The sequence below is a fragment of the Vicia villosa genome, linkage group LG5 (genome assembly GCF_029867415.1).
Source record: "Vicia villosa cultivar HV-30 ecotype Madison, WI linkage group LG5, Vvil1.0, whole genome shotgun sequence".
Classification (NCBI taxonomy): Eukaryota; Viridiplantae; Streptophyta; class Magnoliopsida; order Fabales; family Fabaceae; genus Vicia; species Vicia villosa.
Genome location: NC_081184.1, coordinates 29561724 through 29589403, shown reverse-complemented (window position 1 = coordinate 29589403; position 27680 = coordinate 29561724). Strand labels below are relative to the sequence as shown.

The following is a 27680-nucleotide window of genomic DNA, read 5'->3' as shown; positions in this document are numbered from 1 at the left end:
CCCGCTTAGCACGCTTTTTTGGCGCTTAACGCGGTCTGGAAATTTTGAAGACCAAGTCTGGCAGAAAGTAAGGCACTTAGCGCGGGTATTTGGCGCTAAGCGGGCTCAGGAGGTTTAAAAAAATAAAGGACAACGGGCTTAGCACAGTAGGCGTGCTTAGCGCGGTCTGCGATTTTCAGTTTTTGTATATATGTTGTAAAATCAGATTTTTTAGGTTTTTATCATCTCTTTCCCCCATGGAAGAGATCTGATCCATTTTTGATAGTTTAGAGGCTTAGGAAACACCAATGGGTGCTACATCATGTGGATTTGCTATGGATTTGTCTCGATTGCCTTGACACGGTGAGAGTTTCCGGTTGTCATACCCCAAAATTTACCAGATTGTTTTACGTCTGGTTAAAATTAATTTCTTAAGGATATACCAAAAAAAATAGGAGCCATGGGGTTTAACATCTCTATTGTTAAACTCATTCTCTTATAAATTGTTTAGAATTAAAATAGAGGTGTGGTTAGTAGATACTGGGGCCCCAAACATTTGGCCCGCATATTTTATTTTGGTTTTTTAATTCTCACAACCTATTTTAAATATAAATGGTTATTATTATTGACTAAGGGGTGCATACAAAGGAAAAGGGGTGTGATTGAAATTCACTAGGTTGAATCTTGAAATGTTTGGTCCATCTATTTTATCTTAGGGTTTTTTGTCAATTTTTACAATTTATTTAATCATCAATTAAATATTTCTAACCTATTTTTGTCATTTTGGATTAAGCATTATTTATATTTTATTTAGATAATTATTATTATTTTATTATTACTAATTTATAAAATATCAAATTGGGTTTTTGGATATGGGTTATTTCCTCTTATAGATTTTAACCTAATTCTCTAACTCTATAAAAAGGAGTCTTGGCAACCCTGAAAAGGGGACGAGGTTTTTTTCAATTTCACGTACTTGTCTTCTACGCTTTTTCTCTTCTCCCTTTGAGGGTTTGTCTTAGGGTTTGTCTTGAACATCCCTAATCCGCCATTGTCGATTAACTGATAAGAGCCGACAAACCCTTTCCCATTTTCAAACTCAATCTCAAATTCAAACCTTTACGGCCGATGATTATCTATGAGGCCACCCCTAAAAAAGGTTTTTTTGGCCATTGTTGTCTCGATTTGACAATGGCCTATTTTCATTATACATGGCTTTTGGCCTTTGGTCATTGTTGTCTCGATCTGACAATGACTCTATCCCTTGGGTTTACCTTTTTGGCCAATGATTAAACCTTTTGGTATGAGGCCGCCCTTTTATTAAAAAGGGTATTTTCTATTGTCAATATATTTTTTACAAACCTTTGGTTTTTTTTCCATTTTGCCAATGATTTCTATGAGGCTCTTTTTTAAAAAAACCTTGTTTTGGCCAATGATGATGCATTGAGGCCTATTAATTTTATTACAATTTTGTTTATATGCCTTTTGGTATTCGGCTATTGTTGTCTCGATCGACAATGGTTTTATCAAAACTAAGATTTACCCTTTTGGGCAAAGGCTAACCTTTTTTAAATCTATTAGTGAACAATTGTCAAACCTTTTTTATAAAACCTAAACCTAAAGATTAAATGGGTCCCCTTGAGTACAAGGGAGGCAAAGGGTGCCTAACACCTTCCCTTTGCCTAATTTACCTACTTACCCAAATCTCTCTTTTTTTTTTAAGGGTTTCTGACTTGCCCAAATAAAGTGGGTGGCGACTCCGTTTGAACGTAAATTTTTAAGCAGGTTGTTACACCGGTTCATCTTCTTTCTTCCCTATGTTTCATTCCAATGGTGGGTTTTGTATGTATATTTCTACTGTTATTGTATGTACATTTGTTGATCTTGGGATCGTTTATATATTCACTTTATAAATCATCATTGTTGTTGTTCTTGATCTTTTTGCTTAAATGCTTCGAATTTGTGTTGTTGTAGAAATAGACATCATAGATCTTGATTAGGAATGATAACTGTTAGTTTCTAGATTTCAGGCATGGATTTAGGGCTAACAATCGTAATGGGTATCGATTTTAATGCCTCCGTGTTGTTTGTGTCGGTGGAGAAATCGCTGATGTGAATAGTACGGTTAGCTTTCGTCGGTGCTGCAGAAATGGGCACTAATGTGGCGTCTCGAATGATGCCTGGTGATTTTGATGCGTACTATGAGTGTTGAGCAATAGATTTTCAGATTTAAGTATTCGACGGGTAGAATGAAATGCAATTCCATAACTATTTCTCTTAGACTATTAAGATTGTTTATTTGCTTTTATTTACTTTTCCTGCATTTTACTTCTGCACCCATTCATGAAACTTAGAACGCGAGATAGTCGAAAGACAGTTTTTCTCACCAATCTCTATGGACTACGATACAATATAACCTATATCACCCGGTAATAAATAATACCTATTACTTTTTGCTTGCCGCTTTACCGCTTCAGCAATTTTATCAATAATTTCTTTGGAAATAGGTAACCATTGTGATTTGTGGTAAACGATTAATTAAGATAGACTTGTGTTGATTGTTCTTATTATTGTTTTAATCCATACAATTTACGCATATCCGAGTTCTAATAACTAGGCTCGTTTAGACTACTATTTCGATCTAGATTAAATCCTTCCGCTTGCATTTTTTCAAATAAGCTTTTAATTACCTAATATTTTTAATTGGGTATTTTGGCTTGGGGATCTATTCACCCCCTCCATATAAGTTGTCGTAGTCTAACAAATGGTATTAGAACTCCAGTTTATCGCGTGCTTCGAAAATCTTATTAGAAAATGGCGTAGGAACCTAAAGGGGCTTACAATAGAGCATCTATTTTTTTTGACAAAAACTATAGTTATTGGAAAGCTTGTCGCGCGTCTATGTAAATTTTTATGACAAAGGTGTGTGGTATGCTATTTTAAATGGTCCAACACAAATTAATCAAACCAATACTAATGGTCTTGTCACACCTAAGTCGAAAGCACTATGGAAGGATGATGATAAGAAAAATACATCAAATCTCATTAATCGTTTGAAAGCACTTGGTAATTCTATTCCAATACGATTAGTACTAACAACGTTTTGAGATCTCTTACTAGGAGTTGGAAAGCAAAGGTCACCGCGATCAAGGAAGCCAATAATCTTACAACACTTGATCTCACTATATTATTTGGTAAGTTTGAAGAACATGAGCAATAACTTACTTTCTTAGACAAGCATGAGAAAAAGCTTGAGAAGAAGAAAAAAGAGAAAGTCACGAATAAGGAGGAAGGAACGAAGTCTCAAGATCTTAGGACTTCTTGTTTAAGGTTCTCAAAAGGTGAGCATATTGATGGTGATTATAGTGATGGTGAAGATTTAAATTGTCACTATGGTTGCAAGAAAGGCCACACTATTGAAAAACTAAAATTTAGGAGTTTTTTTTGCTCCTAAAGGTGTTTTTCAATGAATTCCCGAATGTAACCAATTTTTCACTAACCCCCAAGGACCCAATGAAGATTGGGTACCTAGCTTGTCTTATTGATTTTGTAGAAAAATTTCTTGACTTTATTAAGAGAATATGGATTCTCATTTATGGTGGCGCAAGATATATGATGGGTAAAATATTCTAATCCTATTGTATATGTGGCAAGAAGATGAATTATGTGACCTAGAAAGAAGCAACAAGTATTTTTTTAAATGGTAAAAGAGGCATAAATTACTTTTGATGTTGTATCTGATATTACTCAGAATAGGTATTTCATTTCATGATGCAGGTGTATCTTCAAAAGACATACATCAATGAACACCAAATAAGGGATTGATTAACCTAAGGAGGTGAAACTTGAGGAGGAGCAAGATAACGATTATGAAAACAACCAAGATGAAAATTCAAATTAAAATGGATGATCATTAAGCCAACAACTTTCTTGGATACACTACAAAGCAATGTATTTTGTTCATTGACAAAATAAAAAGTAGCAAGAACGGTAAAGTAAAAGTTTTTGTAGCACGGAAGTCCCTTTTGGAACACTAGTTCATGCTTCGTCATGTGCACGGTGAAGTAGTATCGCTTCAATTTTCGCTTTGTTAGTAAGTCCTTTCTTTCTTTTATTTGTTTATTTTTCTAAGTACATGACATACTTGGTGTGTGTGTGTATATATATATATATATATATATATATATATATATATATATATATATATATATATATATATATATATATATATATATTATGAGTAGTTGTTTGCAAAATAATTATTAATTGATAATCACTGTGACTTATCAATTTATACAGTTATAGTGACCTCATCATATTATATTTTCATGTATTCTTTTTTCTTTATTCTTTGTGATCACTTATGTGTACATAAGTCTGTTTAGCATCATTAAACTTCAAGCATAACACACTTGACATTATATCATATTAGATTCTACTAACATGCAACTTGTCAAGGAGCGTTCTAAGCTTGTGCAGGGAGAGTTTGAAATAAGTCTTATATAGGAGTTAAACTACTTTCTCAGACTTCAAATAAGAAAATTAAGAAAATTCAAAGCAAACAACAAGCTCGAATAAGGACCAACTACCCTCCTAGCAACTTGAACATAACGACCACCTCCTTTTATCGGCCTCACCAAAACAATATTTGTTTATTCCCATATTTCCATCTCCTTAAATAATATCTAGTATGGGTTTATTAATTTCATTATTATTTTTTAGCAGATCTTGAAACTTTCTCTAGAATTGATGTTTTAAGTGTTCTTGGAGGGTCGTTGTCCAAATTGAATTAGAATTTAAAAAGCCCTAGCTAACTGTATTAAGGATGAAAGATAAAGTTAAAAATTTCTTTAACCAACCCTCACTTAAAAAAATCTAAAAAAGAAAAGAGTTACTTCTAGAATAACCTAATTATTCTTCACAGCATATATAATAAATAGATTCTAAATTTCATAACACATTGATTTAGGTTTTTAAAATGATAAATATTCCAGCTGATCAATTTTTCATGTAGTTTTCTTAAATTTTATTTTCAAACCCCAATTCAAAATTTAAAATTGATGTCATTACTAATCTTAATTGTTAATTCAAAATAAGATAACAAAAATTAAAATTAATAGATTTTCTTTATTTATGATTTCCATGAAAAGATTTTCTTTATATATGATTTCCATGAAAAGATTTTCTTAATTATTATTCATGGAAATTGTAAATATGTTAATTAATAAATTTAAATTGAAAATTCAAATTGAATTTAATGCGGATATGGAAAAAGTCAAGCAAAATCAAAACTAAAAAGGAGAATAGTTAAAAATAGACAAAATGTTAATTTAGGCAATTAGTATACGTTTGACTCAATTGAAATGGTTTATTCTTTAGGTTTTTTTTTTCACTATAAATTTTGAATGTTATTGAAAAAGAAAACATAATCTACTAGTCATATCTAACGAGAGTGTATATACAATCAGGAGAATACAGAAGGTCTTTGTTCTAAATCTGTAAGTATATTTTTTCCTTATCTAATTTATTTTATATTTTTTTCCTACAAATTAGATAAAAATTTGTGTTGAACAAGGTGAATATGATTTATTCAAATTCAAATTATAAGTGTTCTGATTTTAAAGCGTACTTTATATGTGTGTCATCATTGATATTTTGACATTCGTATTCATGTCAGAATAAGAAAAAATTAGTTGGATCATATTGCTAGTCTTTAATGGATCGTCAAAGTTATCAGCATCAATTAGAAGTAGAAGGACATAAAGATAGGTCTACAAAATATGAAGCGCAAGCAAATTACTTTAGCGAAGATGTGGAGGAAAAGGATATGAAAGAGGAGGAGAAAAATTTGCATGCTCTTTCCAAAGACCACATAAATGGCAAAAATAATGTTGGTGTAACTTCTAATTCAAGTTTTCTTATTCAAGGGTTCGGTTGAGATATGTCAATTCATTGTCTTATGAGATTGTTAAGGTCTGATTATGAGTCAATTGCCGCATTAAATAAGAGTTTTAGATCATTAATTAAGACTGGTGAATTGTATAAATTGAGGGGGAAAATGGGTATATTAGAATATTGGGTTTACTTCTCCTCTGAAGTCCTTCAATGGGAAGCTTTTGATCCAAATCGTAATAGGTGGGTGCATTTGCCTAAAATAAATTCTGAAAAGCTTCAAGTTTTTGGGTCATTGGCTGTTGGTATAGAGCTTTTAGTCTTTGGAGCTGAATTAATGGATCCTATCATTTACAAGTATAGCCTTTTGACTAATACATGGTCAGTTGGAAAAATGTTGCATACTCCTAGACGCATGTTTGGTTATGCTAGCCTTGGAGAAATTGGCATAATAGCTGGCGGTGTTGATGAGTGTGGAAACACCTTGAGCTCGACTGAACTTTATAACTATAACACTGGAAAATAGGAGACCCTTCCAAAAATGAATACGGCTAGAAAAATATGCTCAAGTGTATTTATGGATGGAAAATTTTATGTAATGGGTGGGATTGGAGCATACGATAAAACACATCTTACATGTGGTGAAGAGTTTGAAATGAAGACAAAAGAATGGAGGGTTATACCCAACATGTTTCCGATACAAAATTCGATGTTTGGAGCACCATTTGTTTTTAAATCATTGCATTCGTATGCAGCTATAAAAAATGTATTATATGTTGTTGTTTATGCACAACAAGAAATAAAAAAGTTTGATAAAGACAGCCACTCATGGGTTATCATTGGAACATTTCCCAATCATGACACCTCAATTGATGTTTGGGGCCTATCCTTTCATTCATGTAGAGATCGACTATTATTTTTTGGAGGCTGTCATATTCATGGCAAGGACATGATTGAAATTTATTCTTGGGTTGCAGATGAAGGTGCGCCACGTTGGAAATTGCTAGCGAGAAAGAATTCATGGAAATATATGCATAATGGTGCGGTGATGGGATGTTGACGTTGTTCTATATTATGAGATTATTATTTATTTTGTTTTTTTTTCTTTTCAATTTAACCTAAAACAAAGTTGGTCGATGACTTTTGATTTATTGTGGGTGTTGATTTTATAATATTGAAATTTTGTTATTTTAGTATATATTATTGGTGTTATTATTTATTTCTATTTTTTGTTAATTTATATTTTTTATTGGAATTAAAGATAATAAAACTAATAAAATTTTAGAATATACTGACCAAATTGAAAATGTCACAAGTAAAAAAGTTATTTGACACGGTAAAAAAACAACATAGCAAACATCCAAATTCTATTAGTATTATATTTATTTTATACAAAGGGAAGATCCAAATTCATTTCACCATAAAACCTAAGGATCCATTATTAGATTTATTTTTGCATGTAGTCAATAAAAACTCAATTTATCAAAAGTATAAAAATCCAAACTTTCTTAATTTTATAAATTAGAGATTTATTTTTGCATGTGGTTGAACCCAAAATTTTTAAAACATTCATTTTTCTTTTCCTTGATGGTCGAACCCGCAACCCTTTCCTTGCCATTATTATTTTTTATTTTATTTTCATATATGATTCTAATATTAGGTCTTCATTCCTGTTTGTCTAAGACCAGATTTTATAAAGAATAGACTAAAGTTGTGTCTCCCATATCTTTTTGGAGCAATTTTTCTTTTACATATAAAAATTCATTTAGAAAAAAAAACTACCGATTGGCCCTTATAAGAAAAGAAGTATGATAATATATTTTTATAATATTTTGAGTTGTGACATTTACTATAATTAAGTTTTGAGAAAAATCAATGAATTTTATTTCATGAAAAGTGAGTTAACCTTATTGTTTCCCGATAATGTGTAAAACAATAAGGTTACTAGAAGGATGTTTGGGTTTTTAACAATTTATATAGGTTTATTGTTATGAGGAGCCATTATTTCAAGGCTTTAATATTATTGTTATTTTTAAAATGAAAATCAACCTAACAATTGAATATTCTCCCAACTAATCACCAAGAAAAAAAATCACTACTCAATAAAAATTCTTAGTGGAATAAATTTAATTTATTATCCCATATATTTGTGCACTTGTAGACTTATCAAGTTAATGGGTGCATATGTCAGAGATTTTTTTATACTTTTTTTTATTTATTAAAAGGTTAGAATTAATTGTGTTCCCATTTTTCTTTTACTAATAAAAATTGAAGTCTTGCCTGTTGCACAAGTATATAAGATAGAGAGGTTCTTACATTGAGGTAACAAGCATGCACTAGAGTTTAACTTGTATGTTTGTTGAAGTAAATATAATTTTGAGTTAAAACTTGGTCTACAATCCATGGTACACTTGAACCCGTTTTTAGGTTTACTAATAAATGATCCAAATTTACACTTTTCTATTTTTTTAAGAGAATTTCTTCACCCACCTCCTAACCTTCTTGCCCATCCCTGGTAAATTTACCACACTACTCCTTGTTTCGGAAGTTCATTTCCGAAAAGGTACTTTTTTTTGGAAAAAAGGTGTTTTCGGAAATGAACTTCCGAAAACGTGTTTTTTTTAATATAAAATATTGATTTCGGAGATGCATCTCCGAAATAAAGTTACATTTTCAGAAAATGTGGTGTTTCGGAAGTTCATGTCCGAACTCACCCCCATGATGGAATTCGGAAATGAACCTCCGAATTTATGTCTGGACAGAAGAAAAATGAAAAACAACAACGATTCGCTTTATTTAATCGGGTGAAGATTACAACGATAATATTACTGAAAATTAAAGTTACATATTGTTGAACATAGGTAGGTGGGGATGAGTCAACATTTTGATAACGTCGTCCGCCGATCTTTGAAGTTTGGCGTCCAACTCGATCGGGCCTTTCGAAGAAAATCGATCGAACGTTGTCCACATAACCGCTAAATCTTCGTCGTTCTTGATCTCAAAATGTGTGAACTTAATGCCTCCCTCGTCGTTAAGCGATGGCGAGCAGTACTCGAGCTTGACAACCTTTCGATTCTCGGGATAGCGGAAAAGCGTGTTGAGCGACGGTATCAATTCCGCAAACGGCGTGTCGCGCGAGAAGCGAAATTGGAACGGCATCGGGTAGCCGGTTTCAAAGTAGACGAATGTTAGGTGGGGGTAGGTTTGTGTCATTTGTGTTTTGTGGTGTGAAATAGTGAAGGAGGGAAATTTGTATATGCAACAACAGTTTCGGAAATGAACTTCCGAAAATATTCACGGATTTTGAATTTTTTTGACTTCGGAAATGCATCTCCGAAAACATCAAAAATTTGGTGTTTTCGGAGATGCATTTCCGAAGTAAAAAAAATCAAAAAAAAAAATAACTTCGGAGATTCACCTCCGAAGCAGGGGCAGTTTTGAGTTTTCCCTGGGGGTGACCCCCATAGGGAGGTGGGTAAAGAAATTTTCTTTTTTAAAATATTATTTGTTGGAACAAAATCAATTCATATTCTTTAGGTTTTGATGATAACAAAATAATTAAAAAAACAATAGGGTATACTTACATTTGTTCAAGTGTGTAGGGTCATATATAAACTCTAAATTAACTTGGTTTTGACTCTGTTAAATAGCTTATAAAGAGAAACAAATGTCTCAGATTCTGAAGGATCAGAATCTAATGACTCAGCTCTTGGAATATCAACTTTTTACGACAACTTAGATTCTGGTGACCTGGAAATCATAGTACTATACCTCTGGCATGTACTTTGTGTGCAAAGCAGTTCCATCTTATCAAAAGCTAGATCATGGAGAAAGTCAATTAGGGCTTCTAATGCAAAGCCCAAGGCATTTTGACACGACCGTTTTAGTCTGCTTCAACATCCCTATGGTCGCCATGTTTAAGAAAGACACCGTGGATAAAGCCTTTACACAAAAGATGGATATCTTTACAATATCATCTTCCATTGTCTCTTTCTTGAAAACCGCTTGTCAGTAAAGACACTAGTGCAAGTCATCTCCAACTACTCTTTTGTTGCCTCTATATAAGGAGATGATGATTCAAAAGAAAACTACAACAAGATATTACAACAAGGATAATAATTGATCTGATCACTAAGCTTTCGTATATATTTGTTGTATTGCACATAGTCTTGAGATTTCTTATATTGGTATATCTTAGAAATCTCAAATAATAAGATATTACAACAAGGATAATAATTGATCTGATATGTGCTTGAACAAGGAAGTATCTTTTCAGGATTGATTGAGCAAGGGAGTCTCTCAAGGTGTTCTTAAGAAAAGGAAGTCACTTACTAGGTGGCTTGAGTGGAAGTCTCTTTTTAGGTTGATTGAGCAAGGAAGTCTTGAGCTAGTTTGTTTAAGCAGGTTGTAATCAAGTTTTGATTATAGTGAAAAATCTAGTGTGGGACAAGGGGACTGGACTAAAATTTAAACAAAATGAAATCTATTTAATAGAAGTGACATGTGTAATATCAAATGGTTTACTCTAAGAAGAAGATATATATTATTTTTCTCAAAACCTAAACTCTCTTTAAGCACAATAAGTATCAATTCGAAATTTGATTTTTATCCATCACTATACAACTGGTGTTACATATGCTAATTTGTTTCCATATTGATTATGCAGTTGTGTCATCTTTAAGATTTCACTCTAGCCTCTTTATGAGAATGAAGTGTGTGTCCACGAATATCCCGATTCATCATTTGAAAAAAAATTATTTCTGCTCTTGTGCATTGATGTGGTTTTTTCAGTATATTAGCTATTTTTCCTTAAAAAGGTACTACTTAAAAAAAGACTTATTGAGTTTAGAAATCTATATTGTGTTGAAATTGTAGACCAAGAAAGAGTATTTGAGTAGTTCACAAAGAAAGGTTGGAAGCAACATATGAAGAAGAATTAATGTTGTTATTGGATGAAGTCAATTTTTATGTAAATTTTAAGATTTTATTTTCTTTTGAATACAAGGTCATTTTTTTTAAATATAATTTTAGTTGCTAAGAATAATTTATAACATTTTATATTTCATTGTTTAATTTTGTGTTTACGTTTCTTGATTAAAAATATATATTTTAAAAACAGTAACTTATATTAAAAAATAATTTCTTCAATAATGATGACAATTTAAAAAAAAATTGTGATTGATTCTAATTTGTGAAATTAAATTAAAATAACTTTTTTTTTTATTATGACATCAATTGTTGAAAATTTTTCATAGTTAAAAAAACAATTTATTACGAAGATTTCGGTTGTTGATACTAATATTTTTCATAACAACAATTACTTTGTTATGTCAAATAAGGCAACAATATTTATTGTTGGGAAACATTAGTTATGGCAGCGACATTGAATATTGTTGCAAAAAATTTCACAACACTTATACCAACGACATGCAACGCGATTTTTTTCGCTGCAAAAAACACATTTGGCAACAACGATGTATTTATCTCAACGACTTATGTCGATGTCATAAAAGATTTTTCTTGTAGTAATTAATATTTCCTTTAGCAGCGCTTTTTAGGAAAAAATGATGCCTACTCTATGGCTTATGGCAGCGGTTTCTGAAGAACGTCCTTTAGCAACACATTTCAAAAGCGCTTTCTGAAGTATGGCATCTAACAGCGCTTTTTAAAAGTGCCCAGTATGTTTGGCCTTTAGCAGCTCTTCTCAGAAGCGCTTTCTATAGTTAGCCTTTAGCAACACTTTTTCCCAATTTAGTATATAGTTTTAACTTCTTCTTTTTTTGGAATTATAGCAACGCTTTGGTATAAAAGCGCTGTCAATGTGTTGTATGTAACGCCCGAAAATTTATTTATTCGCTTAATTTAGACGTTTGTGATGTTTATTGAATTTTCGCGTTTTGAAGCGATTTAGTCGGTATTAGTTCGGGATAGCGGATCGACATTTAATCGAAAATTTTAATATTTTTAGTATTAGAAATATTAATAATCTAATATGTAGCGTTTTCGGAATTTTCTGAGTAATTGAGATTAGACCGTAAATATTAGTTATTGAGTATTAACTGGTATATTAAATAATCGAATATTTTGTTTTAATATAATAATAGTGGAATATTATTAGAAGTAGCAATTTGATTTATTTATTTTATGTTGAGGAGAATAATGGGCCTATTTTTATTTAGTGAGGAATAGAAATATGGTGTTAGTATATTAAGCCCAAATATGTTATTAAATGGAAAATAGGTTTTGTTGGGTAGAAAAACCAGAAAAGAATAGAAAGTAGAGTAGTCATTTTGTTGGAAGAGAAGAAAACTAGGGTTTTAGAGAGAAAAAGGAGGCCAAAGAGGAATTCCATTCAAGAGCTATTTTCTCCAAATTTCACCAAGAATCCATTAGAGCTGCACTCAATCCATGGTAAGGGTGAGGTTTTTCTTCCTATAATGGGGTTCATGAGAAATTATATGTGGGAATTAGGGATTTAGGTTAATATTTCACTGTGTTGATTTATACTGAAATTTTAACTCTGTTTGTTGCTATTTGTCATTGTTTGTGATTGTGGGTACTGTTTGTGTATCCTGGAAAAAATGTGGGGTATTAAATAAAAGACACAAATTTGGCTGTGTGTAGAGGGTTGTCGAAGGCACCCAGTGTGTTTGACTTTGTTGTTTTTTTTGTTCTATGCAGTTTCAATTGTCATGTTCTATTGGTTGTTCTAACTGTTACTTAAGAGCATATAATAGTGTAGTATAATAGGAATGGCACATGTTTTTTTAAAATGGAAAAAATTGATTCTGTGTCTAAATAGACATTATATTTGGCTTGGTGAATTTATAGACAATCTAAGTGAACTAGTAGAGATTTACTATTGTCTAATTATTAAGCCATTAAATTAGTTGGAATATGTGAGCATGAGAAACCTATGTAGTAGACAATTAAAACATATACTATATTTTATTGATACTTAAAATATGGAATGAAATAATGATTTAGGGTCTAAACCAGTAGCACTAAAATACCATGTTATTTCCTATTCCAATGTAGCTAGAAATAAGATGGTGTTTAGAAAATAAATGTTCACAGTAGACACATATTATTTGAGTAATATATATATAATATAATGGTGTAGTACAATCAAATGGAATGAAACTGGTTTTGAAATGAAATAAAATTAAAAACAGTAGTACAGGACTAGTAAATATAAAACAGACCCGTTTGATCGAAATAACTGATTTAAGCGGTATATTTAATTGTCCGGAATTTGACGAAAATTGACGTGGTAGCTAAGCTTAATTAGTACATTAACATGGTGGTGTTCTTTTGTCGAAATTGTAATATTAATCGGTTGATTAAATTAATAGTTGAATTCATTTTTAATAAGCCTATTTAATTAGAGTAAATAGAACTTAGATTAACTATTCGGTTTAGCGATAAATTACGGTATCTCGCGGATTTGACCGTGAATGTGATTGTTGTGAATATCGTTGTAATTCTTTTGCTAATGGCATCGTCCGTTGATTTGATGAATTGTCAGAATTGTTTCGTTTTCGTATGAAGTTGTTGTATTATGTGTGAAGTGTATTACCTTTAATAATCGGTAATAATTGTGATATGGGCGTGCGCCTTATGACGAATATTTTTGTGAAGTAAATGATGATGATGGTGTTGTGTGATGTTCGGTTCATCGAGTCGCATGCATTTGCATATTTATTGTGACGGTCTGGATTGGCAAATTAGTGACGAAGGCTTATGCCTTGTGCCTCTGAATTGGGCAATTGGTGACGGGGGCTGAAGCTCCGATTGGTACCACATGCATATACATGAGTCATGTCCCATATATTTCTATGTGATTCATAGCGTGACGTTTGTGACTTTGTCGTGATTTGTATTTTTGTGACTTATTAAATGATGGGATTATATGAAGATGTGACTTTGTGACTTAATGATAGGATGACTATATTAATACTTGTGAATGTGATTAAACGAATATGTCTAATTTCTAATATATAATTTATCATGCGCTCGATTATATGAATTGATATCTCACCCTTTCTTTGTTTCGCCGTTGCCTTTATATTGGTAACGTGCAGGTGATTCGCATTGAGAGGAGGTTAGCCGAGTTGGTCTTGAGTCGTTGTCGCTCTGATACGTAGCACTCGGGGGGGGGGGGGGACGAACGCGTTAATTTACTTGCTATTGATTTATTATGTTTTGGCAAATACTTGAGTTGTTTATTTGAGATTGCCACTTTAATTGTGTTAATTGTTGAATTAAGATGCTATGAAATCTTTGAACTAATTGTTGAGTTTTCGTTGCACTTCTATGGAAGTTGTTTTATGTTAAAGACTATCATTCGATGTTGTCAGTTCCCCCATATTTTTATGAATGCTATGTATCCGCTTTATGCGACGAGGTGATTTGTCTTTGAGAATGAATATGTGATACCTCAATTGCTTATTTTGTGAATTTTTATACTCTGATTTTATTTAAATTTCGTGGGTAGAATTGGGGTGTTACATTAGTGGTATCAGAGCAGGTCGGTCTTGTCCGGCCAAGTGTCGAGTCGTAGTGTAGACTAACAGTTATGTATTGTTGTTTGTGCTGATTGTTTTTGTGTTGTAGTGAAGCTATGGCTGGGAGGAATGATGCTGCGATAGCTGCTGCTTTGGAAGCGATGGCTCAGGCTATGCAGAACCAACCGAATGCTGACGAGAATGCTGGATCTCGTAGTTTAGCGACTTTCCAATGGGATATTCCGCCTGTGTTCAAGGGTACGCATGACCCTGATGGTGCTCTTGAGTGGTTGAAGGAGATCGAGCGAATCTTCCGTGTTATGGATTGCACTCCTGCACAGAAGGCTAGATATGGCACTCATATGCTGGCTAAGGAAGCATATGATTGGTGGCTTGAGACCCGTAGGAGGTTGGAGGCTCATGGTGAGGAGATCATTTGGATTGTGTTTCGCATGGAGTTCTTAAGGAAATACTTTCCTGAGGATGTCCGTGGTAAGAAGGAGATTGAATTCCTTGAGCTGAAACAATGGAATAAGTTTGTTGTGGAGTATGCTGCTAAGTTTGGTGAGCTGGCTAAGTTTTACCAATATTATGATGGTGCGAATGGTGAGTTTTCCAAGTGTATCAAGTTTGAGAATGAGTTGCGTCCAGAAATCAAGAAAGCGGTTAGTTACCAGAAGATCCATATTTTTGTTGATTTGGTTGATAGTTGTCGGATTTATGAGGAGGACAACAACGCTCATTATCGTGTTATTAATGAGAAGAGGGGCAAGAATCAACAAAGCCGTGAGAAACCATATGATGCTGGTAAAGGGAAGCAAAGAGTTGCTCATGGTCATAAGACTAGTCGGGGAGATGCTCCTGCTAGGGTTGTATGCTTCAAGTGTGGTCGACCTGGTCATAAGAGCGATGTTTGTACTGCTGATGTGAAGAGGTGTTACCGTTGTGGTAAGACGGGACATATGTCATCTGCTTGTAAGCATAAGGATGTTGTTTGCTTTAATTGTGGTGCGGAGGGACATATTGATAGCCAGTGTCAGAAGCCAAAGAAGACAGTTGTAGGTGGTAAAGTGTTAGCTTTGTCAGGAACTCAGACATCTAGTGAGGATGGTGTCATACCCCAATTTTTGACCTAAGATACCACCTCATATCATTTGCATATGCATCATTTGCATCTCTAACAAATTGCATAGTTTGTGTTTGCTACTTGTGCTCAGCAGGATTTAATCAAGAAATCACTCATCAGTGCAAATAACACTCAATTAGGGTTTTTGTTCTCCCTTCATCTCAAATGAATCATCTTCATCAATAATCAACATTTGGTCCTCAGAGATTCATTTCAACAAGCTCAACAGCTTTGAATCGACTGAATTAGGGTTTTGACTGAAGACAGCACACTCCTGACTTTTGCTCAGAATTTGACCTAATGGCTTGGGAAATGATATCAAGACCTCAAGTGCATCATTTTGACCTAATCCATTGGCTCATAACATCTCCTACACAAAGATTGATCAGACAAATCCTCAGATCAGGGTTTTGAACTATCAGGGACTAAAATCAGGGATCACATTTGGGAAACCCTAAAAATCCCCAGGAAGTCAATCAAAGGTTTCAATCATCCTCAAATAATCCCTATGACAATATCCAATGGAAATTACATCTCAATTCAAGATCCACAGTCATCAATTTCATCAGGTCGACAATTAGGGTTTTTGACCTAATTCACTAAACCATTGACTTTTTAATCAGGACATGGTGCTACAACTCAAACCATGGCTCAATATCCTCTAATGCTTTAATATGATCCATTCATACCATTCATTTGGTGAGGATAGCCTGTTTCATTTGAAATCTCCAGAAACGCGATTCGTCTGAAAAAGTCAACTGTACAAGAACACCTTTGACTTTTGGGGAATTTTGGTCAACCATGACTTTTGAAGTTTTGAATCATCAATATATGATATGAGAAGTCATTTGATCAAGAAAAATCAAGAAAATCAATCAAGAATCAAAAAGTCAAAAGTTTGACTTTCCATACTAAGAAAAATTTCTAAGTGTTTTTCATGGTTTTTTCCAAACTTTGAAAGGGAATTTCTCAAAATTTCACCTACAAACTGAAAAAAACTCCCAACATGAAAGTTGTAGATTTTGATCCAATAAACAACTTTGACACATATAATTTTTTTCCATAAGATCAACCATTTAAGAGATATGAAGCTTCAAAGTTGACATCTTTTGAAAGTTTCACTTAAAACTTCATTTTCTTCAAAGTTCATGGATCTTTTTCACCCACTTCCTTAAGGATCTTGAAGAAACTTTCAACTAGGGTTTTGAAGTGTGTAATATGAGCTTTCCAAAATGTCCAAGAGCATGAAAAAATATGGAGCATAGCTATGGTTTTGAATTTTGCAATTAGAGGTCATTATGCATGAAATTACAAGCCATTTTCACTAAGTTCAAAACTATATGGCCTATAATTCAAGGGATGACACACCAAAGCAATGATTGAATGATATTTTTCTGATTTGAGATCAGAATGGAAAGAGATAAGAAGCTTAGAGAAATAACCATGGTTAAGTCACTTTAACCATATGCATTAAATGGTAAGATTCCTTTCTATCTCCAAATGCCAAATCATCACTTCTTTGATCAACTTGCAAAGCTCTTCATTCAGAATCCTTGGCCTATAAATAGAGGTTCAAGTCACTCTTCAAATCACACCAAAGCCTCACAATTATAGGTTTTCTCTCTTCTTTCTTGAATTACAAGTCATGTGTTTCAAAGTGAGGTAGAAAACTCAACCTCCAAACCTTGCAAGTTCTGAACAAAGTGATGCTTCCCACAACTTCTAAATGTCAAATGTGATGTGTTTGAATCACTCATACACCCAAAAACACCTCAAATCTCAGAATCACTACCTCACTTCCATAATTGTATATATTGAACCTTATCATGCCAAAATCCATACCAAGCCATATCTGTCCAAACTAACACTCCTAACACCATCCATATACTTCATATGAATGATCCAAACACTCACCAGCAATCTGAAACACCTCCATCTTCAAATTCGATTCATACTTGAAGCAACTGCAGTTCGGGTGCCATGGCCATGCCCAGATGAATTCAGCTTGTTCCAGACATCCAGACACCTTCCATAATCATCATTGAAGCTATCCAGATTGATACAAAGCATCTGTAACACTTATATTGAAGAATCAAATCTCCAGTTTGGCCGTTTTTGAAGGTAAGTCACTTGAACTTCAAACTCATACTTGCACGCATCATAAATGAAATATGAGCATACCATCTTGTTTCTGCACCTATGAGGATCATTAACCCTCAATCAATTGCATCATAACATGATCATACACGATTTCACATTGAATTTCAGTTCTAGGGTTCTTCGTGTTCATCAGAAAATTGATAGCCTTAGATTGAAAATAAATGAAATTAAAGATCACCATCATGTTCCTTATGAAAAACCGAGTGAGATAGACTATCTACTTGATCAAAACAGTCCAGTTTCAAAGATTTTCAAAATCAAAAGGGGATGATGTTCTTGGCGCGCTTTTTGTTCAGAAAATTCAAATTTTCGTTTCTTAATATAATTGAATGGACGCGCGTATGTAACAAGCCACAAGCGTGGCTCAATTGGCTTTTGTTTTGAGAAATAACCTCCAGGTCGTGGGTTCAACACCCTTAGGGACCAAAACCTTTTTTTTACAACTATTTTTCTCTCATTTTTCACACAACTTCATTTAATTATTTAACTAACCAAATCAATTCATTTTTTATTCATTTTTTACACACCTCTCATTTAATATATATATTTTAAGAATATCAAAAAAAATCATCAAAAAAATATTTATTTGATACATTTTTAATTGGTTTTAAAATGACTTGTTTTTAAGTAGCTTTAATACTTTTAAATATTATTTTTCATTTGATTTTCAAAGTTAATCATTTGTAAATATTTTTGTGATCAAACCCTAATCATTTAGGTCTTAATTAGGCATTAAAACTTGTTTTAACTTGATTAAGTCGACTTTTGTCAAATTCAAATCGTTTTAAAACAAGCGATCGCGATTCTTTTCAAAAACGATAAACCATTTCTTTTTGATTCTCAAAGGAAACTTTTGATTAAATCTTTTTAATTGATCAATTGATTTTCAAAACGAAGTGGGGCCTCTCGAATATTAGAGAGTGTAAGTCCCATTTCTTTTCTTTTTTGTACAGTTTTTTTTAACAATAAAACTTTCTCTTCAAAATAAAAACTTCTTAACAAAATCTTTTCAAAACAATCAAAACAATTTTCAAATCATTCAAATCATTTTCAAAACCATCCACCCTGTTTTATGAAAATAAAACAGGGGCCTCTCGAATATTAGAGAGTATAAGACCCACTCCTTTTTCCTTTTATACAGTTTTTCTTTGTACAGAAAACTCTTTCAAAACAATACTTTTCAAACTGTTTTCAAAACCACAAACAACGCGTCTGTAAATAAAACGATCAACCATGTTTTGTAAATATACCATGGGCCTCCATGTAGGTATAAGCCCCAAGCCCTTTTGTACATACCCACTCCAGTACATGAAATTAGGTATTTCATTGTACGCCTTTTGTACATATCTCGATCAGTTTGATTTTTAAATAACAAACCAAAAATGAAGGTTTCTTTAAATCTTCCCAAAAATACCATGGGCCTCCATGTAGGTATAAGTCCCGAGCCTTTTTGTAAATACCTGTTTACATAGCTTTGAATAAACTCAAGTGGACCTCTCCCTGAGTATGAGTCCCGAGCCCTGTGTATACAAATGGATCATGCTTACAGGTATATTTCCTTCATAAACTCCATTATATACACACACTTTGTCATATATATAATTGTTCATACCTGTTCATGTTTGTTCATACTTGTTCATGTTTGTTCATATGTGTGATATGTGTGCTTGTTCAACTTAGTACAACACTAGGTTCCCCATAGCCTCCTATTGGGCTTCGTGCAAAGAATCTCCCTAGTTTAGGTTAGGACATAGAGTATGGTTTCCCGGTGAAATCGCTCTAAGAGCTCAAACCAACTATACCACGCCTCCCCTTGGGCTTTGTACAAACGAGTGACCCTCCCATAGCCTCCTCTTGGGCTTACAATGCAAGGACCCTGGATTGTCCCTCCCATAGCCTCCTCTTGGGCTTACAATGCAAGGACCCTCGGATAGCCTCCTCTTGGGCTTCGTACAAGGACCCACGGGCTTCTTATAAGCATCCCCAATATCCAAAACCAAATACCCTAGGAGATTAGACATTTTTCATCTCTATGCTAGGAGTATCTCTTATATATCATCACAAACAATCAATCAATCAAACTTCTTTTTGCCACAAGGCTGGCTAATCAATCAAACTTCTTTTTGCCACAAGGCTGGCTAATCAATCAAACTGTTTTACCACCGTACTGGATGATTAATCAAAGTTTTTGTCACAAGGCTGACTTCATTGAAACTTTTGCCACGAGGCTGGCTGATTAATCAAAACTTTTTGTCACAAGGCTGACTTCATTGAAAGTTTTTGCCACAAGGCTGGTTAAACAAACAAAAAAATCAAACAGATGTATGTGATGATATAGATTAGATACATCTAGCATTTAGACGACATTTGTCTATTTTCCTTTGCTTCCACTAGCATAAGTGGGAACTACGATTGCTCTGACTTTCTCAACATCCCTTTGAGAATACGTAGGCACAAGGTCGATCCTTGGCGAGCAAAACAAAACAAAAAAAACCATTCAAACCTTAGCACCCGTAGACTCCGAGCTACAGATGCTCTGATTCCCTCTAGGGGATATGTATGCAGAGGATCGCGATGATCTTTGCGAGCATAATCAAACAAACACCTTAGGTCCCACCTATTTCACAGGAACCTCCACCACAACAAGAATGGAATAAAACAAAATAAAGAAACCTATAGAGTACTATAGATACGTTGGGTGCTAATACCTTCCCTTCGTATAACCAACCCTCTTACCCGGAATCTCTCCCCCACTTTTTAGGTTATTGCAGCTTTTTTCCTTTTCCTACTTTGGAAACAATAAAAAGTTTGGTCGGTACGAAAGAAAAATCATTTTTTTGAGCACTCGAGCCCAAAGAAGGCATCAGGTGTCTCATCCACAAAAAAGAGGAACAAAACGATTTTTCGCCCGCGACAGAAAAATGGCGACTTCACTGGGGACTAAACTTTTTGTTGTTTCCAAAGAAAGGGTTATTTCTATTTATTTTGTTTTTATTTTATTTTTGTTACATGTGTGGTTCCTTGGTTCTGTTACTTGTGTGGTTCTGTTACAAGTGATACATTATGGACAAATCCTAACCCGGATTAAGTACACATAAGAATTAGGTGGAGGGTATAGTCATGTATGGCATACAAGGAGTTCAGTCCTTAAAAAGTCAGCATGAGAATCCTTCCGCTCAGTGGAGGTTCCTTGTTGGTAGTATATGTTTAGCAAGTTCAGTTGCGAAGACATTATTGCTTTCATTGAACTGTAGAAGCTGAGTTGGCTGTAGAACCCCAACCCATCCTGGCCTTATTAGGACGTGGTGCAGAAACTATTCAGGTGTAGACTTGGATTAGTTGTCATGCGGAGAACCACACTCAGACGAGTTTTTCTTGAGAATATTGCTGGCTCACAAGTTCAGTTGTGCAAGCCGGTAATATCCGAAAGAAAAATGTAGACTCTGACGTATCAGTAGAACATGTTTTGCAGGTGATAAACCCTAGTACTATCCCATGTTTGGTTCTCTGACCTCATGCTCGTGACGCTGGACCGTTGAACTTGTGTGTACTATGTTTGAATTACCATGTTTGTAGTACCATGTTTGTGTTACCATGTTTGTAGTACCATGTTTGCGTTACCATGTTTGAACTACCATGTTTGCTTTACCATGTTTGAATATGTGGCATCCATGCATCCATGCATTCATACATTCATTAAAAAACCCATCTTTTTCCATAAAAACATGATTTTTCCAAAAAAATTTTTTTTGCAAACATTATAGGATTAAGTTATGGAGTGGGTAAAAAGGCATACCAAGAAGTACGGTTTCAAAGCTCCTAATGTAGAAAGACTGAAAGAGTTAGCATCTTTTGTACAAGATCCTTCCGATTTTAGGAAAAGTCATGGAAAGCTTTTGCCTATCTTGAACACTCATGTTGATGAAGGACTTCTCAAGACTCTGGTTCAGTTCTATGATCCCGTCTACCGGTGTTTCACCTTTCCAGACTATCAGTTGGTACCAACCTTAGAAGAATATGCCAATCTTTTGGGTATTCCTGTGTCTGACAAAATACCTTTCAATGGTTTGGAAGCCATTCCTAAGTCACCAGCCATTGCAGCGGGTATCCACTTGAAGAAATCTGAGGTAGAAAGTAATTGGACTACCAAAGGAAACCTTCCGGGTTTGACTTCGCAGTTTCTAATAAAGAAAGCTTTTGATTTCATTGAAACTGGTAGCATGATAGCATTTGAAGCTGTATTAGCCTTGCTCATCTATGGGTTGGTTCTGTTTCCCAACATCAACGACTTTGTTGATATCAACGCCATAAAGATCTTTCTGAATGGAAATCCTGTTCCGACTTTGCTTGGTGACATGTATTTCTCTATTCATCATAAAAATCGCCAAGGTGGTGGAATCATTGTATGTTGTGCACCTCTTTTGTACAAATGGATTGTTTCACACTTACCTAAGTCTCCTATTTTCACGGAAAACCGAGAAGGTTTGCATTGGCCTCGAAGACTTATGTCCCTTACTAATAATGATATCCATTGGTATGCTCTGGCTCGCTGCGGCACAGAAATCATTGATAGTTGTGGAGAATTCGCCAATGTACCCCTCATTGGTACACAAGGAGGAATTAACTACAATCCGGTCCTAGCCCGACGACAACTCGGGTATGCAAATTCAGTTAAACCTGTTGGTCTCGCAGTGGAAAGCTACTTCTACCAAGAAGGGGAGGATCCTCAAGGGTTGAAAACAAGAATGGTGAGAGCTTGGTACGACGTCCGATGGAAAGGAAAAGGTGAGATAAGGAACTGCATTGCTACGAACGCCTACACCAGCTGGGTGAAGAAAAGAGCAAAGGAGTTTCGAATGCCTTATGATTATGAAAAACCCATGTTCCCTGTAGTGTCTCAACTACCCAATGTTCCCATTAACAATGTGGAAGAGTACCAGGAGATTTTAGCCAAGATGAGGTTAGAAAAGGACTCTTGGGAAGAAAAGTTTCGTAAAACTGATGAGGAAAATAGAAAGTTGAAGAAAAGAGTGAAAGATCACGAAGAAACTCTCTATTATCAGGATGGATGGCTCATGAGCAAAGATGAGAAGATCCGTCGGAAAGACGCCGCAATCAGAAGATACATCAAAGAAAGCAAGAAGAATCCTGAAGCCTCGACAAGCAACGCTCCGATGCCTGACAATTGGAAGAATGTTGTTGACAAGCTGAGAGCTGAAAAGGCCGAGTTGAAAGCTTACTATGGGAAAGAAATCATGAAGCTCAAGCTGCACAACGCATTTGGTTCTTCGTCCGATGAAGATGTTTAGGATTTGTTTAGATTTTCATGTATCATTTGATTCTGTAAGGAGCTACGCTCCAATGTTGTAACATTTCCCATTATTGCAATAAAAAAAAATGAATAAAAGAATTGTTTGTGTTCAAATGTTTGCAAGGAAATAATCTTTAAAATGTTTGGAAAAATCATAAATTTCTTTTTGCATACATCATTCTGCATATCGAGTCTGTTGTATAGAGTCTCATCTTTTGGATCTTTCTCCAGATAGATCGTCAAGCTGTCGCGTCTCAAAGTTTCTCGACCACGCTCGCAATCAGATCACAGATACAATACTCGTTCAAGCAGAAGAAGAGTAATGGAACACTCTGAACAAGAGAATATTGAGCTCCGTGGTACAGTGACCACCCTTCAGGAAAAGTTGGAAAGTCTCACTACTCTGGTTGACTCCTTAATGGCCGCACAGAATCAGCCGCCGCCACCCAACAGTCAAGCAACGGTAACATCTGAAGTCACTACTCCAGTTTCTACAGTTGCGTTCGGTATTCCATCTTTCTCCATGCCAGAAGGTTGGGGCCCGCCTTTCAGCTTTGGTACAGGTTTCCGCCATAATTTCTCTGGGGTTCAAACAGCTACAACTGAAGCGCCTGCTGCACAAGGTTCAGCATTTATTCCACATTCAGGGGTAACTTTTTCCCAAATCACTATGGCACTTTCTCAACCCACTATGACAGTTCCGACCCCTACGGTTCACACTGTTCCTTATGATGGCAATGAGATTTATCATGATCAAGGTGATAGCACAAATCAGCGTAATCTTGTGGAAGATCTCCAAGAACAGTTCAACAAGATTCAATTGGAAGTCAAGGCTATTCGTGGGAAAGATTTGTTTGGAAAGAATGCCCAGGAGCTATGTTTGGTTCCCAGTGTACAAATACCTGCTAAATTCAAGGTCCCAGACTTTGAGAAGTACAAAGGTAGTTCTTGTCCACAAAGTCATCTCGTGATGTATGCCAGAAAGATGTCTACTTATGCAGATAACCATCAGTTGCTTATCCATTACTTTCAAGACAGTTTGACTGGTGCCGCACTGAAGTGGTACACAGGTTTGGATAGCACCAATATTCGAACTTTCAACGACCTAGGCGAGGCCTTTGTCCGACAATACAAGTATAACTCGGATATGGCTCCAGACAGAGATCAGCTTCGATCCATGGCTCAGAAAGACCATGAAGCTTTCAAAGAATATGCCCAACGTTGGAGAGAAACCGCTGCTCAGATTAATCCACCGTTAAAAGAGAAAGAGATGACAAAAATCTTCTTGAATACTCTCAGTCCGTTTTATTATGAACGCATGATTGCTAGTGCTCCAAGTGATTTCACCGAAATGGTAAACATGGGGATGCGTCTAGAAGAAGGAGTCCGAACCGGACGTCTAACTAAAGAAGGTGGATCTTCAAGCGGAACCAAAAAGTTCGGAAGTGGTTTCCCAAAGAAGAAAGAACAAAGTGTTGACATGGTATCCCAAGGGAGGCCAAGAGGAAATGTCAGTCGTCAACAACAGGTTTCTGCTATTGCACCAGTCGTTAATACAGCGCCAAATCCAGGATTTACCCCGCAGTATCAACAACAACAGCCTCGACAACAGGCTCAGCAGTTAAACAATAATCAGAATCGTGTACAAAGAGCTCCACAGTTTGATCCGATTCCAATGACCTATACAGAATTGTACCCTGCTTTGATTGAAAGAGGTCTTGTTCAAACTAAAGCACCACCACCAGTACCTGAGAGACTCCCATGGTGGTACAAAGCTGAGGTCTCATGCCCTTATCATCAAGGAGCACCTGGCCATGATCTTGAGCATTGCATAGCCTTGAAATACGAAGTTCAGAGGTTGGTTAGATCTAATCTTCTCTCTTTCAGAAATTTGAATCCTAATGTGCAAGCAAATCCGTTGCCCAATCATGGAGGGCATGTTGTAAACATGGTATATGGATGTCCTGGCCAATACCGAGTCTATAATATCAACTTCTCAAGAGCAGATTTGGTACAAATGCACGCTACTCTTTGTCGGGGGCAGAATTTTCGCCAGCATCAATACGGTTCCTGTAGAATATGTTGTGTGGATCCTCACGGGTGTTCAATTGTGAGAAGAGATCTCCAAGTTTTGCTAGATAATGGTACTATTGAGATCTACAGAAATAGGGATGAAAATGAAGTTAACATGATAGGATGTTATCCGCATGAGCTTTTAGTCTCAGATATCAACTCGGAAATGCCTACAGTTAACATCATCATTCCTCATTTCAACATGCCTGAGCACATGGAAGTTACTTACAACAAGCCGAAGGTTCCAATTGCTCCTTTGATCATTTGTCTACCTGGACCTGTTCCTTATGACTCTGACAAGGCAGTTCCATACAATTACAGTGCAACAATGATAAAGAACGGACAAGAAGTTCCTTTGCCTACTCTCTCCTCTGTCGAAAACATCGCTGATGTGAGTCGAGTAACAAGAAGTGGACGTGTGTATACTCCACTACCTCCAAAACAGCCTGTTGCTCCTGTAACTGGGCAAAATCCTGTTAATATACCAGTGGGGAATCCTGTGGAAACTCCTGTCAGTAATACAAACGCTGATGTTGGTCAGTCCAGTGGAACCAATGTCAATCCAGATTTTGATGAAATTTTGAAGCTTATCAAAAGAAGTGAATACAAGATTGTGGATCAGCTTATGCAGACTCCTTCAAAAATCTCAATACTTTCATTGCTGTTAAACTCAGAAGCCCACAGGGAAGCCCTGATGAAGGTCTTGGATCAGGCTTTTGTAGATCATGATGTGACTGTTGATCACTTTGATGGGATAATAGCTAACATAACTGCTTGCAACAATTTAAGCTTCTGTGATGAAGAACTCCCCGAGGAGGGCAGAAATCACAATCTTGCTTTGCACATTTCTATGAACTGTCAGTCAGACTCTTTGTCCAATGTGTTGGTAGACACCGGATCTTCCTTGAATGTGATGCCAAAGACAACTCTTGCTCGCTTGTCTTACCAAGGAATGCCTATGAAGTTCAGTGGTGTAGTAGTCAAAGCATTTGATGGATCGCGAAAATCTGTTATCGGCGAAGTCAACCTTCCCATGACAATTGGTCCACATACATTTCAAATCACTTTCCAGGTCATGGACATTCAAGCTGCTTATAGCTGTCTGTTAGGACGACCATGGATCCATGAAGCAGGGGCAGTAACTTCTACGCTCCATCAAAAATTAAAATTTGTAACAAATGGAAAATTGGTAACAATAAGTGGAGAACAAGCCTTGATGGTGAGCCATTTATCCAATTTCTCTTTCATCAGTGCTGATGATGTGGAAGGAACTCCGTTCCAAGGTCTCTCTTTAGAAGACGAATCTTCCAAGAAGAAAGCATCAATCTCTTCTTACAAAGAGGCAGTAAAAGTAGTGAAAGATGGAACTACCACTGGCTGGGGGCAAGTTGTGATCCCGACCAAGAATGAAACTAGAGTAGGTCTCGGATGTTCACCAACATTCTCAAACTGCACCAAGAAGGATGAAACCCTTCGACCGATCAAAGAAACATTCATTAGTGGAGGATTCCTTAACCCAGTTCCTCAAGAGGCTAATGTCCTTATTGAAGAATGCATCGAAGAAGGTCTACCTGATACTGAAGAAGAATGGAAATGTTATCTCAATGACTCGGGATATATATCTCAGGAAGAACCATATCCTCCTTCAGAGAAAACAAGTGCTAAAGAAATTCCGCCTATTCCTGCAGAGGTTTGGGACACCTTGGGACAACCAAGTGGAAAATTTGATTATATGGTGAAATACACTGCACCTGAAAGTTACAAGATTGCGATTGAGGATATCCAACCAACTGGATGGGGAGACTCCTTCGAATATGATAGTCAACCAGAAGAGGTTTATCAGCCCTGTCAATTTTCTCAGCAGCCTGAAATTACTGAAGATTTCAGCTTCAATGCATCTGCCAAGGTTCATAATCCTGAAGATGGTTACTATCACATAAATGCCATTTTTGAAGATGAAGGGGAAGATGGTCCCGCAACTGACTCAGAAAGTGTCGCTGACAATGAGTCTCCTCATCCTGAAGACTGGGAAATACATCCTGAAAATTCTGAAGATTGTGACTCGTCTTATGCTCTTCAAGAAGTAGAAGAAGACCGTTTCAACTCTACAAAGAACAAGGTTGACAAACCAGGACCTTCAAATCCTGCTCGACCAGCGGTCAATGTCAATACTGAAGATAATTCTGAGGAGAATTTTCCTGAATACATAATACACAGAGGAGTTCGTTGTTACTGGAAGGCTGTCGACGTTCCGAATGTTGTTCGCCGCTCAAAGTAATCACCTCGCTGTTATTTTGACCTCCTGCCTTGCCCAAAGCAGAGAGATGTTTTATAGGGCTTTGCTTTTAAATGTTTCGCCCAAATAACTTTGTGTATAGGGCTTTGTTTTAAAAGTTTCCCTCTTTGTCCTGCCCAAGACAAATGAGTTTGTGTTTAGGGCTTTGTTTCAAAAATGAATCATAAATAAAGTGTCATTTTGAATTCCCTACATTATATGTTTTATTTTTGCTTTTTTCTGGAAATGGTAATCCTAAAAAACCAAAATAAAAAAAAACTTTTTCAAAAAAAATCTGCATACACTCCTGCATTCATAAATTTTCTGAAATAAATATAAATCACATGTGCAGATTTA

At 35.5% G+C, this 27680-nt stretch overlaps 1 pseudogene; it reads left to right on the top strand.

The window, feature by feature from the left end:
* Nucleotides 1-5695: 5695 nt before the first annotated feature.
* Nucleotides 5696-6931, top strand: LOC131604438 (F-box/kelch-repeat protein At1g26930-like; annotated as a pseudogene).
* The last annotated feature ends 20749 nt before the right edge of the window (nucleotides 6932-27680 follow it).